The sequence below is a fragment of the Scyliorhinus canicula genome, chromosome 16 (assembly GCF_902713615.1).
Source record: "Scyliorhinus canicula chromosome 16, sScyCan1.1, whole genome shotgun sequence".
NCBI lineage: Eukaryota > Metazoa > Chordata > Chondrichthyes > Carcharhiniformes > Scyliorhinidae > Scyliorhinus > Scyliorhinus canicula.
The window spans coordinates 88,558,512-88,576,838 of NC_052161.1; the positions used below are offsets into that span (position 1 = coordinate 88,558,512).

Consider the following 18,327-nt stretch of genomic DNA (forward strand, 5'->3'; position numbering starts at 1 on the left):
AAATCAAATGATTGCCTTGTTCCATGACGGGCATGGACATCAAGGGATCGACACGACCACGAGGCACCTCAGGCAGCTCTGTTGGTGGCCTAACCTAAGGACCGATGTAACCCATTACATCGAGAATTGCCTTATTTGCACCCAGAATAACCCGGAAAGGTATTCTAAAAAGGCACAGCTTCGGCATACTCGACCAGTTAATGGCCCCTGGACAAACCTCCAGATCGACTTTATAGGACCATTGCCCCCTTGTAGGAATGGCTATAAATACGTTCTGGTGGTAATCGATACCTTTACCAAATGGGTAGAGGCATTCCCCTCAAGAACGAATACAGCTAAGACAGCTGCAAAGATCCTGACCCACCACATCTTCACGAGATGGGGTTTACCTAGAAGTATAGATTCGGACCAGGGATCTCACTTCACAGGACGTGTCATGAAGAACGTCCTGACCATATTCGGCATCAAACAAAATTTTCATATTGCGTATCACCCACAGTCCAGCGGGATTGTAGCGCGCATGAATCGGACCCTAAAATCCACACTTAGAAAAATGGTTCAAGAGAACAACTCAACATGGGATTCAGTGCTCCATTTGCACTCATGTTTATCAGAAATACAGTTTCAACTTCCACAGGATTCACACCACACACACTCATGACCGGACGCCCTATGAAAGGTACAGAATTCCTTTTAGGACTGGACATGACTAGCCCCGAAGTGACGGCCCTCACCCATGAGAAAGCTGTTAAAGACCTAGTTGAGACTGTGAGGTCTGCACAGATCGCAGCCGCAGTTCAACTAGGAAAACGGCGTTGACAAAGCACAGCATGCTTTAATAAGACCGTACACCCCACAGAATTCCAGGTTGGGCAACAGGTAATGCTATCTGTATATAACCTCAGCAGTTTTTTGGCACCAAAATATTCCGGCCCGTATTCAATTTCGGACAAAATTAGCCCCTCAGTTTACAGGATAAAATACCCCAATGGAAAGACCGCGTGGTTCCATATTAACCAGCTAAAGGCATATGGAACACAGTCTAACCATGCACACCATGTCCTGCTAGACGCAGCAGAACACCTCGCTCCGCCCACTAGAGACACGTTTCCACCATCCCCCTCACAGACCAGTTCTTCATCGGACTCGCCCATGACTCCGCCCACTGACCACACCAGACCACGCCCCGAAACGCCCACAAGCTGCCGCAGCAGAGACAGCGATACTGACACTGACTCTGAGGACAGCCACAGCACACAACACTACAGCCCACACTGCAGCGACTATAACCCCGACTCCAGTGACCCCATGGAAGTCACCTATATCAAATATCCAGACCCACCACCCGACCCCGACTACCCCGACAATGTCCATTCAAGTTTAGACCCAACACTTTGGCACAGGGACAATTCATACAGACTTGTCCGCAATGACGAAAGTGACCCCCGGTCACACAATTACAAAATTGAATGCCTGATCCACACGAGGGTGTGGGATCCGGGAGAGCAGGACGACACGGTGTCTGAATCCCGATACGGCAACCCCTTTGTGACCCTGTTCACAGAGGCAGAGAAAAAGTGAGGTGTCCAGATGATGTAAAATAGGAACCGCTTGGGGGAAGCGATCTCCTTTCTGATGGAACCTGCACGTATGTTTTGTTTGTCAGTCTATGTTTGTTTGTATTGAATGTTCATGGTTCAGTTGGAGGTTGGACACCTTCTTTTCAGCCGAAAAGCTTGTGACCACCTCGCACGCACTTTAGCTTGTCCGCAGAAACTTCTAAGAACTTCAGTTCCCAATCCAAGGGTTTGCTTACAGATCTTTTCAGCTGAAAGGATTGTGACCAGCTCACCTTATCGCCTGAAATATCTGAAGCCCAGCTCAACTTTCAAAAGGAGCATCTTGGCTCCTCCCTTGTTTTTAGGTGCCCCTCTATTCGGTGAATAGAGGCTGCAAACCCACGGTAAACACATTCTTGCCCGTTTAATCCAGGTTACTCAGGCAGTGGACAAACGGCACTGAGGACCCGCCCTGTCTGAGAACCCACTTTGGTCAGCCAAGCTCGGGTACGGCACAGCACGCCTTACCCAGGGATCCCATTCAATTCTTACCCGTAGCGGCCCATACGCAACCCATTCGACCTTTTGTTTCAAATTTGTTTTCATTTTTCGTTAGGTAGCCCTTAGGCCGCCATCCCACATGCTATTTACATCCAGGAACATTCGGATGGTAAATTAGCAAAGCCTGCAAGACGGCTCGCAGGAGAAAAGTTGTTAGGTGTATTCTGTTCCTAAAATTCGCTTTTGAAAAAAAAAAATGAGGGGAGTCACAGGGTGTGACTTGGCCAGTCATTTTAATGGGTCAATTGGAATTAGAGGACAGGTACACTAACAAGTACGGATATTAAACTGTGTATTGACAGATACTGTGCTTGATCCCATAGCTTTCGAAGGACGAAAGAGGGTTCACAGCAAGGATCGGCCATACAGGAGGAAGAGAAAGAGAACGAAGAGAAGACCATGATGGAAACCTACCTATTACTGTTAAATGTTATATTTGTATGTGTGGAAGCGAGTCACGTTTCCCCCACAACCCCCACCGTCAATGTTTCCCTCACACCAACTTCCCCGTGCTCAGCTCTGATCAGTGAAGTTCAGACCTGGTGCACAAAATTTATGACATGGTACTCCATGTCATACGTGATTGAATCACTCCTAGTGATTGCAATCCTCTGCATAATCGTACAGACCCTCAGGTTGAGGAAGTGGAAAAGGAGAGCCTCCTGTTCCTGCCCCTCAACCGTTTATGGAGTTCAATCCCCTATTTTCGGTTTCCACCAATCCCCCCAGCCCCTCAATGAATAAAGCACTATGTTAATAAAGGATACCCATGTATTATATTGTCCTGAACTCGACTGCCGAGTCAGGAAGCGATATGTAATGTGGTGTGAATGGATAAGGTTTTTTAGACTGTAATAAAATGTTTAAAGTAAGGATAAGGATAATAGTTGTGATAGGTAGAGGTTCCCGGTTTTGGTAATGCATGTCCCCTTTGACATAGCGCCAAGTAGAAATGTCAGATAAAAAATTTTTCTTCCCATAGTCAAGGACAGAGTAGACGCCCAGGAACTTGCTGAGATCAGGGAACACAAAGAGGGCACCCAGAAGCACTCGAAGCAACGTGCATAGGTGATCCTTCACAATTTTATTGTGAGGATCACAAGGAGGGAATGTAGCCACCTACGATGGACACTGGGCTACCAAAATGGAGAACTGCTAAGGCTGCAGGGAGAAAACAGCCTTAGCAGGACAAGCAGTCTGCAGAAGGCTAATTAGCATTCTGCACGTACAAAACCAGTTTATGGCTAGGTGCAAGATCTCAACCAAAGGTGTATATGGCAACAACGCTTTGCATAGTAATGAGGTGATCCAGATCTGGGCCCACACAATAGCAACATTTGGGTTTGAATGGATACTTTGAGTGGACGCCCAGACGAACCGGCACCAGAAGTATCCATCACAAAGCAACAAGAGACCGCCCCACCCATCGAGAAGAGACCCTCAGATTGGGGGATTTGTAAGATATCGATTGGGAAATGGCCAAATCGATACATGGCAGGTAAAGGCCCGCCCCGAAGAGGCACGGACATTGGGGGACCTATAAAGGTAGACCCCGCACATGGTTCTGTCTGTTGTTGCTCCGGCTTGCTGTTGACTCCGGCCCAGATCTGTTTTGCTCCGGCCCCGCTGTTGACTCCGGCCCAGATCTGCTGTTGTTGCTCCGGCTTGCTGTTGACTCCGGCCCAGATCTGCTGTTTTTGCTCTGGCTCCGCCTCCAGCCTCCGGATCCTGTCTTTCATCACCGGCCGTTGAGCACCAGCCATCGTTCAGTAAGTGCCAAAACGACGCTCGCTACGTGACCCCGGCACTGCCTATACTCTAGCCGACTATTAGAGAACAGAAGGTGAAGTCCAGAAAGGAACAAAGGCCTTGTCCCCTGACCTTGCTGGTTCCTACTTAGATAAGTATTTAGTCGTTTAATAGTAGAAATAAGTATTAGTCTTTAGCGTATGCATGCATATTTATTATATTTGTATAATAAATATCAATCGTTTGAACTTACTAAACGGTGTGTAGTTTTATTACTTTGAACCTGACCTTGATATACTTGTGAGGTGTCTAAATACGGCACCTGGCGACTCCGAGCAGAAATTACATACACAGAGCTGTAGTAGTGTTAAGCACACGGCCTTTAAACGGAGGCGTGTTAATACACTCCAATAAACGCGTAATACACTCAAGTAAAACGTGCAACAACGTTACCTGTTATCAATTCTAAAGTCACAAGAGGCGACTTCCTAAACATTCAGGATGATAATGTCATCAAATATTTATTGGTGGAAAACAAGGATACCGAATGGTGGAGGTATGGGAGGTATGGTACACACGGGAGCGATATGCCATCAATGAACACACGACGAGTGGTTAATGTAACTGAGGCTTTAATACTCAAACTGAAAGCCTCCTGGTCTCTGATCCGAACTGGATCAGAGGCGGAGACCAGCCACCTTTATACATGAGCCCGATGGGAGGAGCCACAGGCGGAGCCAGCAGGGACAAGCTGAGACATGTAACAATACAGTACAATACAGTGGCGACCATCTGTCTCGAAGGCCGTGTATTGGCGGTCCTCCGGCCGGAGAGGGAGCTGGTGGTATGCGGACTTCAAGTCAACTGTGGAGAAGACTCGATACTGCGCAATCTGGTTGACCATGTCAGATATGCGGGGGAGGGGATACTCATCGAGCTGTGTGTACCGGTTGATGGTGTGATTGTAGTCGATGACCAACCGGTGCTTCTCCCCAGTCTTGACGACCAGCACTTGGGCTCTCCAGGGGCTGTTACTCGCCTCAATGACCCCGTCTCGTAGGAGCCGCCGGACATTCGACCTTATAAAGGTCCTATCCCTGGCACTGTATCGCCTGCTCCTAGTAGCGACAGGCTTACAGTACGGGTGAGGTTAGCAAAGAGCGAGGGTGGGGCGACCTTAAGGCTCGCGAGGCTACAGATGGCGAGGGGAGGGCGGGCCCCATGGGTCGCGAGTGGCGGTGTGAAGTACAAAATGGCGTTAAAGATGGCAGCCCCCGTGGGTTGCATGTGGCGGCTGAAATCGAAGATGGCGTCACCCATGGGTCACACATGGCGGGTGACGTGGCAGATGGGGGCAGCCCCGACAGGCAGCAGGCAGCGTTGCTGGGCCTAGAAGCTCTAAGGAGAGATATCGGGCCTCGCAGGCTTTCGCAAAGTGTCCCTTCCTCCCACACCTGTTGCAAGTTGCGTTCCGTGCAGGGCAGCGTTGTCCGGGATGATTACCCTGGCCGTAAAAGTAGCACTTCGGGCTTCTGGCATTGGCGGGCTGCAGCGCGGCACAGGTTTGCTCCACACTCGAGTCGGATGATGGTGGTCGGAGGTGTAGGCCTCCATGTTCTGGTAGCCCCCCTCCAGTGGGTTTGAGAGTTGCACTGTCTCTGGGACGCCGAGCGTACTCCCTTCTAGCAATCGCTGGCGGATGTAGTTTGATTTCATGCCTGCGACATAGGCATCCTTGACCAACAGCTCCGCGTGTTGGGTAGCCGATACCGCCTGGCATCACAGTTCCGCCAGAGTACCCACAAGGCACGCAGGAATTCTGCTAGTGACTCCCCAGGGCGTTGTCGTCTCGTGGCAAGAAGGTGCCCAGCACACACCTCGTTCACAGACTTACCATCGTGTGCCTTCAGCAGCATTATCGCCTCCGTATACGAGGGGGCGTCCCTGATGAGAAGAAGACTTGCGGGCTCACCCTTGCGTGGAGGATCTGCTTCTTTTGGAGGTCAGTGAAGTCTTCGGTGAAGGATCCGAGGTACGCTTCGAAGCAGCTTAGCCAGTTCTCGAATGTTGCAGCAGTGTTGACTGCCTGTGGGTCTAGCTCCATGCGATCAGGCTTGAGTGATGAATTCATCTTAGATGTTAGTGTATTAAATTGATATGCCATCAATGAACACATGACGAGTGGTGAACGTAACTGAGGCTTTAATGCACGAAACAGAAAGCCTCCTGGCCTCTGATCCGAACTGGATCAGAGGCGGAGACCAGCCACCTTTATACATGAGCCCGATGGGAGGAGCCACAGGCGGAGCAGCAGGGACAAGCCGAGACATGTAACAATACAGTGCAATACAATACAGTGGTTTACCACAGGGAGGTACAGGCGAAGAGTGTAAAAAGCCGATGAACAGTATTCAATGCTTGATCCTGGTTTACTTTTTCGAGTCTAACAGCCGTCTGCCTCTCTCTCTCTAGAAATGCTGTTGTGAGTTCTATCCCTCTCTCTCTCTCTCTCTATATGTCGATCTCTCCAGAATGCCTGTGGATTGCTCTCTCTCTCTCCAGAAGGTGCAGTATTAGGCATAGTGCTCTAATTCACCATGCACTATCCCAGGGTGTCTTAACATCATCAAAGACTCCCAACACAGGACAGCATAGGGTTACATACAGTGTAAATCTCGAGTCTGGAGGTAAGAGAACCAGGCAGGTGAGACTTGGACAGTCCATATTCCTTACCTTCAAACTTGAGCTTCATCACACATCTGTTCCCACATCCAGCCTCACAACAGCTCTGCCAAATATCACAATCATCATCGCTGGAACATCGATTTCCCAGTTTCATCTGACAAATGGGAGTGAGTCGCGATTCTGCTGGGCATTCAAAGACCTCCTCTGTAGACACAAGAACATTTTGGGTGTCAAATTTAACTGATTCTGGAGAGAGACAATGGTCGCAACATAAGGAATAGGAGGAGGAAGAGGCCATTCGGCCCCTCCTATCTGCTCCGCCATTCAATAAGATTCATAACTGAATGAAAAGCTTAACTCCAATAATCCTGCCTCCTCTATATTTCACTTGATTCCATTCAGAGTCCAAACATCAATCCATCTCAGTCATGAATGTACTCAACGACTGAGTCTATATCAACCATTTTTCCAACTCTCTCATGCAACTATCCTCTCTCATGCGTCCTCTCTCACGAGTTCTCTGCTTGTTCCGGCACACTCCCCACTGTCTCACCTGCCCTCTTCCCTCTATCATGTGCCCTCTCTCACACGTCATCTACCCTCTCCCAAATTCCATCTCCCCTTTTCCATGTGCCCTGTCCACTCTCCGCATTCACACTATCACTGTCCTGCTCAACTCCATCTTCTCTCACTTACCCTGTCCCCTTCTAAGTCACCCTCTCCCTCTCACAAACTCTACTCTTTTACAGATCCTCCCAGTATTGTTCTCACCCTTCTTGTGGAAGGTGTAGACACATCGTTTCCCACAATCTCCGACTTGACAGCACTTCTTCCAGCCTGTGCAATCCTCGTCTCTCTCACACTTCTCCGCCTCCCCCTTGTCACAGCTGTGTTGCGTCGTGGAAAGTTCTGGACATTCCCTGTTCTCTTCTCCTGCTTTAAAAATGAGAATGCAATGAGAGGCAAGTTTTGCAAATCAACAACTAAAATACAAGAATGTTAGAGATTCCAGGGACAGGGAGAGAGGGCGACAGTCCAAGGAGGATTTGAAAACAAGGATGATGATTCTAAATTTGAGGGAAATGCCAGACAAATGGAACATTGTCTTTTATTTCCAGAGGAATCAATTTAAAATGAGTGAAGTTTGCTCCAGTTGTACAGGTTGCCAATGAGACACATCTGGAGTACTGTGCATGATTTTGGTCTCCGTACTTAAGGAATTACTTAAATTATATTCAGAGCCATTCAGAGAGGGCTGGCTTGACTGATTCCTGGGATGGAGGGAGGATTAGCTTATGAAGAAAGGTTGAGCAGTTTGGGTCTGTCTCCATTGGATTCAGAAGAAATGAGAGATGATCTTATTGAAAAATCCTGATTGGGGCCTGTCAGGGTGGTGCTGGGGATTGTTTCCTCCTCATTGGGGAAAGACTATGACTTGACGACGGCGATCAGGATAATTTCATTCTCTGTGTGGGGTGGGGCTGTAGAATTACTTCTCCAGAAAGCAACACAGGCCTGGGTCATTGAATGTAGTCAAGGTCGAGTCAAGGGTATGGGCGGGTAGACAGCAAAGTGAAGCTGAGGCCACAATGAGATCAGCCATGATCTGATCGAATGAGAAAGCTCCAGGATCCAAACTGAACTGAGCAGCTCCAGCTGGGAATTGAAGAAATCTTTATTCTTGAATTGGTTGTTGGCATTACTTGCCGATCCCTAATTGCCCCTGAGAAGGTGGTGGTTGTGTTGTTCCTTGTGTCTTAAGAAAACTTGTTGTCTTAAGTTGAAGTATATGTTTTATTGTGAGTTCGTTCTCTCTTTAGTGCTTAACTTAATGTTACAACCGTGCTGCTAATCTGTCTTGCTACCAGCTCCCGTTCCTGTGAAGTGTGTCCTGACTTCCTGTTCGTGTGTATTTATCTCTCTCCTGTGCTCCCTCTAGTGCTTGCTCAGTTGTATTGCATCTACACAGATATACAATCACGCCAGTGGTGTGCAATTCTCCTCAATACTCAACCACATTACTATGGATTGCATGGAGGCCAGACCAGGTAAGGATGGCAGATTTCCCTCTCTGAGGGGCGTTAGTGAATTGGATGTGTTTTTATGTAATCAATGATAGTTTATATCATAGTTTTAGATTCCAGATTTATGAATTCAATTCAAATTCCACCAGTTGCCATGGAGGATTAAAACCCATTTTCCCTGAGCATTCTTCTGGGTCTCTGGATTACGAGTACAGCGACGTTACCGTTATGTCACCATCTCGCCCCTATGTATGAACTGGAATTATTCAATATGAGGTTGCTGGGACAGTTTGTCCCTCTTACCGTCTCCGAAAGCGCGATGCACACATCTTTTCCCACAGCCAGCATCGCAGCACGTTAACCACAAATCACAGTCATCATTATCCTCACAGTCTTTTCCATAATTTACATCACACATGGGTCGCAGGACGGCTGGGAGCCGGGCAGCTGCCATTCTCTGATTAGGAAACAACAAGCAGATTGGTTTAAATATGTATCAAATCTCAGGTACCTTTTCTGCAGGTATATAGAGTGAATCTCAATTGTAACATTCAAATATTCCCAGGAAAGCTCCAGCAAAGGGAAAGATACAGAGTAAAGCTCCTTCTACAGTGTAATGACAACAGATTTCCCCCCACACTGTAATGAATTCTCAGTTCCACCGCACTGCAATGACTCCTCACTCCCCCCATACCCCTCACTACCCCCACACTGTAATGACTCCTGACTTACCCACACACTAATCAATTTCACTCCCCCCACGCTATAATGAATTATCACACCCACCACACTGCAATGACTCATCACTCCCCCACACTGTATTGACTCCTGACTTCCACACACACTAATGAATTCTCACTCCCTCCACACTGTAATGAATTCTCAGTCACCCCACACTGTAATGAATTCTCAGTCCCTCCATACTATAATGACTCCTAACATCCCCCACACACTGATGAATTCTCATTCTCCCCACACTGTAATAAATTCTCAATCTCCCCCACACTGTAATGACGCCTCACTCACCCACACTGGAGCGGACTCCTCACTCCCACCACACAGATAACGATTCCTCAATCTCCCCCACACTGAATTATTCCTTACTCCCCCAATCATGAATCCTCCCACCCTATCCCCCCCACACTGAACTCACTGTGTCTGACCGGTCACATGGTCACACCCAGATAGCTTGGTCACTTGGGCAGAGATGTGGCAAATGGAGTTTAATCCGTACAAATGTGGGGAAATGCATTTTTGTGGGAGTATAGAAAGATCTGGCTGTACAATAGGACAGATCTTTGAAAGTGGCAACACAAGTGGACAAGGTATTCAATACATCTTACGGAATGCTTGCCTTCATTGAATGGGCCATCGAGTATAACAACTGGCAAGTGATGAATCCTCACTCCCCCACACACTCTAATCAATCCTCAGTTCTCCCACACTGTAATGACGCCTCACACCCCCCAGACTGTAATGAACCCTCACTCACCCACACTGTAAATGAATTCTCACCTCCCCCCACTGTAATGACACCTTATTCCCCCGTACTGTAATGAGTCCTCACTTTCCCCAAACTGCAATGACTCCTCACTCCCCCCACACTGTAATGGCTCCTCACTTTCCCCACACTGTCATGAATTCTCTGTTCCCCCCACACTGTACTGACTCCTCATTATCCACTCTGTGGAATTCCTCACCTCCTTTGAAGAACTTGAAGACACATCTCTTTCCACAGCCAGCATCGCAGCACATCTGCCAATGGTCACAGTCCGCATCTTCCTCACATTCATCTCCGAGCTTCAAGCTGCAAACTCTGCTCAGTGAGCTGCTGGATGGACACTGATAGCTCTCTTCTTTATCGGAAGACAGGAAGAGATCATTAACTGGCCCTTTATAAACACAGGTACAAAGTACAAAAGCTAAAGATTCCTCCTCAAACATTTTATAAATCACTGCTTCAGCGTGAGCTGGAAGGTTGTGTTCAAATGCCCGTTGCCCACTTTTGGAAGGATGTCAAGGTCTTTGAGATACTGAAGAGCAGGAGAGAGACAAATTGGACAATTCTTTCAAAGACCTGGAACAGACATGAAGGTCAGAATGGCCTCTTGGTATGCTGTCCGCTCAGGTTCAATCCAGCTTTTCTTTGTGTTGATAATCGAGGAGATATTAGGGCGAGGTGACCAAAAGATTAGTTAAAGAACTCAGATTATAAGGAATTTCTTAAAGGAGGAAAGAGCTGCAGAGGCAGTTAAGGAGGGAATTTCAGGGACGGCACATGTCACAGTGGTTAGCACTGCTACCTATGGCACTGAGGACTCAGGTTCAAATCCCGGCCCTGGGTCACTGTCCATGTGGAGTTTGCACATTCTCCACGTGTCTGCATGGGTATCACCCCCACAACCCAAAGATGTCCAGGTTAGGAAGAATTGACCATGCTAAATTGCCCCCTAATTGGCCCTACAGGGCCCAGGCAATTTAAGTTGTGTTGGTAAATGTTGGACAAAATGCAGGACAGCGAGTAGAGGATTATGGGTGAACCATTCTCAATATCCACTGAGCGTGTCCTTGGGTGAAGTGGAGAGAGGTGGTGGACAATTCTGGCCTAATACAACACGTGACCAATCAGTTCACGGGGCTGCAGCATGTGACCAGATACAGGACACGTAGGACAATTCATCAGGTGAGCAATGAGGCACAGGGCAACAGACAATGTGACCAATCACACACATATCCCTGGATCATGTCACCAATCAAACACAAGGCGACAGACAAAGAACAAAGAACAATACAGCACAGGAATAGGCCCTTCGGCCCTCCAAACCTGTACTGGTCATGATACCAAAACCCTTAGTACTTCCTTGTGCTCTATCCCTCTATACCCACCCTATCCATGTGTTTGCCAAGATGCCTTTTGAACGACGTTAATGCATCTTCTTCCACAACCTCCCCTGGCAACGCGTTCCAGTTACTCGCCACTTTCTGCGGAAACAAACTGCCTCGCACATCTCCTCTAAACTTTGTCACAAGGACTTTAACGGAGGCACCCTGGTACCTGACCCCTCCATCCTGGGAAACAGTGCCTGCCCATCCACTCTATCCATGCCCCTCATAATCTTGTGGACCTCTATCAGGTCACCAGGGCCCTGGGGTATGTGACCAATCAGACACATAGTCGCTGGTCATGTGACCAATTAGTCACAGGACCCTGGAATTTGTGAGCAATTAGACACAAGGGGTGGAATCTCCGCACCACCACCGGGGTCGGGGAATCGCTGGGGGGGCGGCATGAATCCTGCCCCCGCCGGCTGCCGAATTCTCTGGTGCCGTGCATTTGGTGGGGGCGGGAATCGTGCCGCGCTGGTCGGCAGCCGCTATCAGCGGCCCGCCCGGCGATTCTCCGACCCACGATGGGCCGAGTGGCCACCCATTTTAAGCCGGTCCCGCCGGCGTAAAGTTTAACAGGTACTTTCAGGCGGGACCTGGCCGTGCGGTTGGCCTCCGGGGTCCTCGGGGGATCTGGCCCCGGGAGGTGTTCCCACGGTGGTATGGCCCACAATCGGGGCTCACCGATCCGCGGGCAGGCCTGTGCCACGGGGGAGCTCTATTCCTCCGCGTCAGGACCTCCGCGATGGCCGATGCGGAGATGAACCCCGCCTGCGCATGCGCTGGGATGACGCCAGCATACTCTTCCTGCGCATGCGCCAAATCGCGCCGCCGGCGGATGACATATGGCGTGGTGCCAAGCCCGTTCCACGCCGGTGCGGCGCAAACCACTCCCGCGCTGGCCTCGCTTTGAAGTTGCAGAGGATTCTGTACCTTCGGGGCGGCCTGACGCCGGAGTGGTTCACGCCCCTCCTTCGCGCCGGAGATGCCCGCCCTGCCGATTCCCGCAGAATCCCGCCCATGGTCTGTGACCAATTGTACACAGAGTCCTGGAGCTTGGTATTGTGTCGTACACAGGGGTCTATATCCTGGGGCCTGTTCCTTTGGACAGATCCTGCAGCTCTCTTCTGTTATTGTTTGTCAGTCAAAGTTAAATTGTGTTGTGCTGTGAGTTTTTTGTGGATTGTCCTTACTGTGCCAGCGAGAGTAGACACACTTCTTCCCACAGCCGATATCACAGCACTGCTTCCAGGAACTGCAGTCTTCATCATCATTACAAGATTCACTCGAGTTGCTGGCACAGATCCTCCTCGCTCGGTACGAGTCGGGACATTCATCTCCTTCATCTGCATGAGAAAAAGTTGTGAGTTAAAGGTGGAGGGAGTTACACACAGCAAAACAGGGTTTACAGTAAGAGAGTACTGAGGGAATGCTGCACTGTCTGACGATCAATACAGAGACTGTATCACACAGTCAGAGGACCATATCGAAGGAGTGCTGCACTGTTTCACACTCTCTTCATCAGTACGTCACATTTTGTTTTGATCAAAGCATTCTTCTGTCTCTCCCTCACATTGTCTGTTTCTCTTTCCTTTTTGTCAGTGTGTCTCGCTCTCCCTCTCTCTGTCGCTATAACTCTCTCTTGTTTGCTGAGTGTCAATTTCTGCCATATTCTGCTTCATTTTTTCTCTTATTCTGCTTCAAACTATCTCATTGTCTCTCTCTTGCCCTCTCTTCTTTGTTTACTTTATTCCTTATCCCCATGCTCTGCTATTTCCATGCTTACCGTCATCCATGAAGCTGGTAATACAGACTTTTCCACATTTGGTGTCACAACAGGTCTGCCAAGCATCACAATCATCATCTCCGCTGCACTGGTCTCCAAGTTTCAGATCACACATTGGGGTGAGACGGTGGGGCGCTGGACAGGTATCATCCCCTGGAATACAGAAATCGGAGATCAGTCAGGAAAACCAATTATGGAGAGATCCCTCAGGAGAATCCAAGCAAAGTGGTTTCCTTCAGGAACACATTAATGACGAATGAAGTCGCACATCTTTAATTGGAGTCAGGGGTGAAACAGCTCGGCAACAGGTTCCATCGCCAGTCTGATTAATGTAGAAATGTTTATATACATTGTATTTTCAATCTTTTGCAGTAATATTATTAAGAACCCTGGTTCAAAATACAGGCTGTGTGTCTCCTAAAGCTGTAATTAAGGAGTCATAAGGTGAGGGAATCATTTATTCAAACCACTTTGTTGGTCACAGATAAAAGTTTAATAGAATGATGTTTATATTTTGGCTGGTTCCCTGTGAGATAGATAATGTGAGGGTCAGTATTTAGTCCAACTAGTCTGGTACTGGGGCATCTTAATGGGTTACGGAGAACGTCATTAATTGGAGGAGCCAGATCTGACTGTAGTTTGAAATCTACTAGAATATTTTAAGTGGAACAGCGGTTTGCCATGGGATTCGTGTCTGACAAGGCAGAAGGATTATTTGGTTGTTCCTGAAAAGGGTTTTTCTCTCTCTCTTTAAAAGTCTGCACAGATGAGCAAGTAACCTGTATCATTAACTTTATTTGGCAGTGGCATTTGATATGGATTGGGTTGCTCAATTCAAGTTCGTTGCAGGTTCAGATAGTAAGTTAAAGATTTTCTTTTATTTAAGAATTATTTACATGTTAATTGTAAAGCTATTCCTTTGATGTTAATTCTGTGTTTAAATTAGTTTGTTTTCACATAAAAGGTACTTGCTGAGAGGGCATATCCTTTCCACACAGTTTTACAAATTCAAATATTTTTGGTGGTTCACATCCAGTATCATAACTAAAGTTGAATTCTGGTCCAGTAATCTAACACCGCTCTCTGCTGAGTTAGCCTCATCTCTCACATTCAGTCTCTCACATGCACATGCATGCACACAAACACAAACACAAACACACACGCTCTGACACACGCACGCCCCGACGCACGCACGTTCCGACGCACGCACGCCCCGAGACACGCACGCTCCGACACACGCACGCTCTGACACATGCACAAACCGATACACGCTCACTCCCACTCGCACACTCCCTTCCCAGCTGGTGATGAACTCAGAGCTCCATGAATAGACTCCAAGCACCACAAACCCTCTGAACCACTCACGGGACATGAAGAAGCGAGGAACACATCTCTTTCCACACTCGGCATCACAGCACGAGGACCAGGCCAAGCAGTCAGCGTCACTCTCACACACATCTCCGAGCTTCAGTTCACAGAAGTTGTCCAAACGGCTGGAAGCAGGACATGGGTAGCTGGAAGACACAAAGATCAAACACTCCATCAAAGAGTGACAGGACAGCGACAGCGTGTGGTTAAATACAGAGGAAAGCTGAGCGATTTCTTACATCTGGTCAGGAACTTGGGGACACATCTGTTTCCACAGCTGGAATTGCAGCAAGTCTGCCAACCATCACAGTCGCTGTCATTGTGACATTGGGTGTTGAAGCTCATTGTGCAGATGTGAGTCAGTCGAGAAGATTCTGGGCATCTCCGGTCACCACCTGTAGAGTGAACAGTGATACACGGCTCAATTTGATGTGTTTAATCTGGACGTCGCTTCCCACTCACCCCACTGGTTCTTCCAGTCCCTTGTAACCTCCATCGCTAATGAGTAGCATCTAGGAGGGGAGCGAGTGTCTCGATTGATTACTTACCCTTGCCATGGAAACACATGGACACACCGTCTGCCACAGGTGGTGTTACAGCAGGTCTGCCAGGCATAACAATCGTCGTCATCTTCACACAGCTCACCGTACCTCAGCTCACACATTGTGGACAGGCGGTGTGGGGCAGGACAGTGCCCTGCTGTCAGATCTGGAGAAAGGAGAGACAGAGGTGAGAATTGGATGGGAGCGAGGATCTCAACATCAGCATGCTACATTATCAGCTCCAGTCAGCTGGCACTGTCTTTTCATTCATCTTTGTTGAGACACAGTTGATACTTTGCTGGGTCAGGTTGACCATGTGCTCTTACCTGAGAATTTCGGACTGTGCTGCTGTCCCATGAAGGAGTGGACACATCTTCTGCCACAGGAAGTCTCACAACACTGCATCCACTTGCCACAATCCTCCTCATCCTGACAGGGCTGACTGTGGTTCATCCTGCACACACGATCCAGACTGGATGTATCAGGACACTTCTTGGCAGTCCAATCTATGAAATCACGAGATTGGTTAAGGCTGGAGACAGCTGAGATGGGGACAGACATAGAGAGTGCGACGGACAGAGGGACAAAGCAAGAGAGATAAAGAGTTAGGCAGAGAGAGGGACAGAGCGAGTGAGAGGGCCAGAGAGAAAGAGAAAGAGAGGGACAGAGAGTGAAAGATGGAGAGCAGCGGAGAGAGAACCGGAGAGATGGACGGACAGGGAGACGAAAAGTGAGAGATGGAGAGAGACAAAGAGATAGACAGAGAGACAGGGAAAGAGATGGATAGATAGACAAAGAGAGATAATGGGTGAGAGAGAGAGTGAGATAGACATATAGACAGTCAAAGGGAGAGGAAAAGAGAGACTGATAACTTGACAAAGAGAAAGAGAGCGAGAGAGCGAGAGACAAAACCTGAGAGACAAAGGGAGAGAGTGACAGATCGAAAGACAAAGAGATTAGCGATGAAACCATCAATTCATGCGACATGTGGTTAGAAGTGAACAGTGGTTTTAATCGTCTTTCAACAGAGCCTGCCTTTGATGGGATGAACTCGAGATGAACTGGCAGCAGGCTCACAGCACTGATCTTTATACTTCTGGCTGGGGGAGGAGCCATGGGCGGAGCCATGGGCAGAGCCAAGGGTGGAGCCCAGTACAAACTCCTCATCACCCCCTATGGGCAGGGCCGCGTGATTACAAACAATCCGGTACAGAGTACAGGCTTAATACATGTGGTACAATACAGTGTGAATTACTGAGGTTTATAATTCACCACAATTAGAAAAAGAGAGAGACATTGAGAGGGAAGAACGGAAAGAGGCAGAGATAGTGACAGAGAAAGAGACAGGTAGATAGAGAGAGAGAGTGTGGGATAGAGAGAGAGAGAGAAGGACAGAGAGAGAGAGAGCGATGTTGTGTGAGTGGCAAAGAGAGGTCCGGAGAGGAAGAAGGAGAGAGACAGCCAGAGAGCCAGAAAGAGAGATGGAAAGAGAAAGAGAGAGAGAGAAAAAGGGAGACAAGGAGTGAGAAAGACAAAAAACGAGACAGAGAGCGAGACGGAGAGGGAGAGAGACAGACAGAGAGAGGAAGACAGACAAAGAAATAGAGACAGGGAGAGAAAGACAGACAGGATAGGAGAGACAGGGAGAGTGAGACAAGGAGAGAGAGAGAGACAGAGACAGATTCACAAGGGGAGAGAGAGAGAGAGACAGAGACAGAGAGGGAGAGACAGAGAGAGTGAGATGGAGAGAGAGACTGAGAATGGGAAATGCAGAGAGAGAGAGAGGGACAGAGAGAGAGAGACAGTGTGAGAGAGACAGGAAGAGAGACAGGACCAAAAATACAAAGTGATGGATGGAGAGAGAGAGAGCGAGAGACTGAGACTGGACCAGAAAGAGAATCTAATGGAGTAAAAGAGAGAACAATGGAGAGGGAGAGAAGAGAGAGAGGGACATGTAAGAGGCAGAGAGACATATATGGACTGACAAAGACAGAAAAAGTGATAGAAAGAGAGGCACAAAGAGAGATGGACCGAGACTGAGAGAATTACAAACAGGGAGAGAGAGAGACAGAGGCAGATGTAGAAAGAGAGGGATAGATGTTGAGAGATATCGGCCGGGATTCTTCGACCCCCCTGCCGGTTCTGAGAATCCCCGGGGGGTGGCGCCAATCCCGCCCTGCCGCCCCAACGCCGTATTCTCCGCCGCCAGATTTCGGGCGCCCTTCCCAAGCCAGTCGGGGGCCAATGGCAACGCCCCCCCTGGCAATCCTCCAGGCCGCGATGAGCCGAGCGGCTGTCTGTTTCTAGTAAGTCCCGCCGGCATGGATTAGACATGGTCCGACATGGCGGGACCTGGCAGGAAAGTCGGCTGGGACGGTCCTCAGGGTGGGGGGATCAGATCCTGCGGGGACCCAATGGAGGTCTGAACCGCGATCGGGCTCCACCAATCTGCGGGCTGGCCTGTGCTGTGGGGAAACTTCTTTCTTGTGTGCCGGTCCCAGTAGGGCTCCGCCATGGCCGGCGCGGAGAAGAGATCCCCCCTGTGCATGCGACAGAATATGCCGTCAGTTCCGCACATACGCGGGATCACGCCAGCCCTTTGGCGCATGCGCGGACTTGTGCAGTCCCTTTGACGCCGGCTGGTGCGGCGCCAACCCCTCCGGTGTCCTCCTAGCCACCGGAAGTGCGGAGAATTCTGCTACTCCTGGTTGCCCCGCCGCTGGAGTGGTTTGCGCTGTTTTTGACGCCGGCGTCGGCCATCGCGCCCGTTTCGGAGAATCCCACTTATCGTGAGAGACAGAGAAAGATACAGATGTGACCCACTGCAGAAATGTACAGACCTGTTGAGGATCTGTTCTTTTCAGACCAGGAACCTCCCCAATTGGATTTCCCAAAGGATGATGGGACACATCGTTTCTGACAGCCAGCGTCACAGCAACTTTGGGAACCACTGCAATCTCCATCCGACTCGCACACCTTCCCGAAGGTGCTGTTGCACACACGGGCCAGATACTCTGGACGAGGACATTGCCCGTCATCTATGTGAGAGAAAGAGACATACACAATCCAGCATCACCGAGACACAGAGTAAAGCTCCCTCTGCACAGTCGCATCATACACTCCCAGGACAGGTACAGCATAGGGTTTGATAAAAAGGAAAACTCCCA

At 49.0% G+C, this 18,327-nt stretch overlaps 1 long non-coding RNA gene across 1 annotated transcript; it reads right to left on the reverse strand.

The window, feature by feature from the left end:
* Positions 1-15,239: 15,239 nt before the first annotated feature.
* Positions 15,240-18,076, reverse strand: LOC119950915. The gene is made up of 3 exons (XR_005457460.1): positions 18,001-18,076; positions 15,487-15,666; positions 15,240-15,326 (listed from the first exon to the last, which is right to left on the reverse strand). It is a non-coding gene; the product is annotated as an uncharacterized LOC119950915 (long non-coding RNA).
* Between the last annotated feature and the right edge of the window lie 251 nt (positions 18,077-18,327).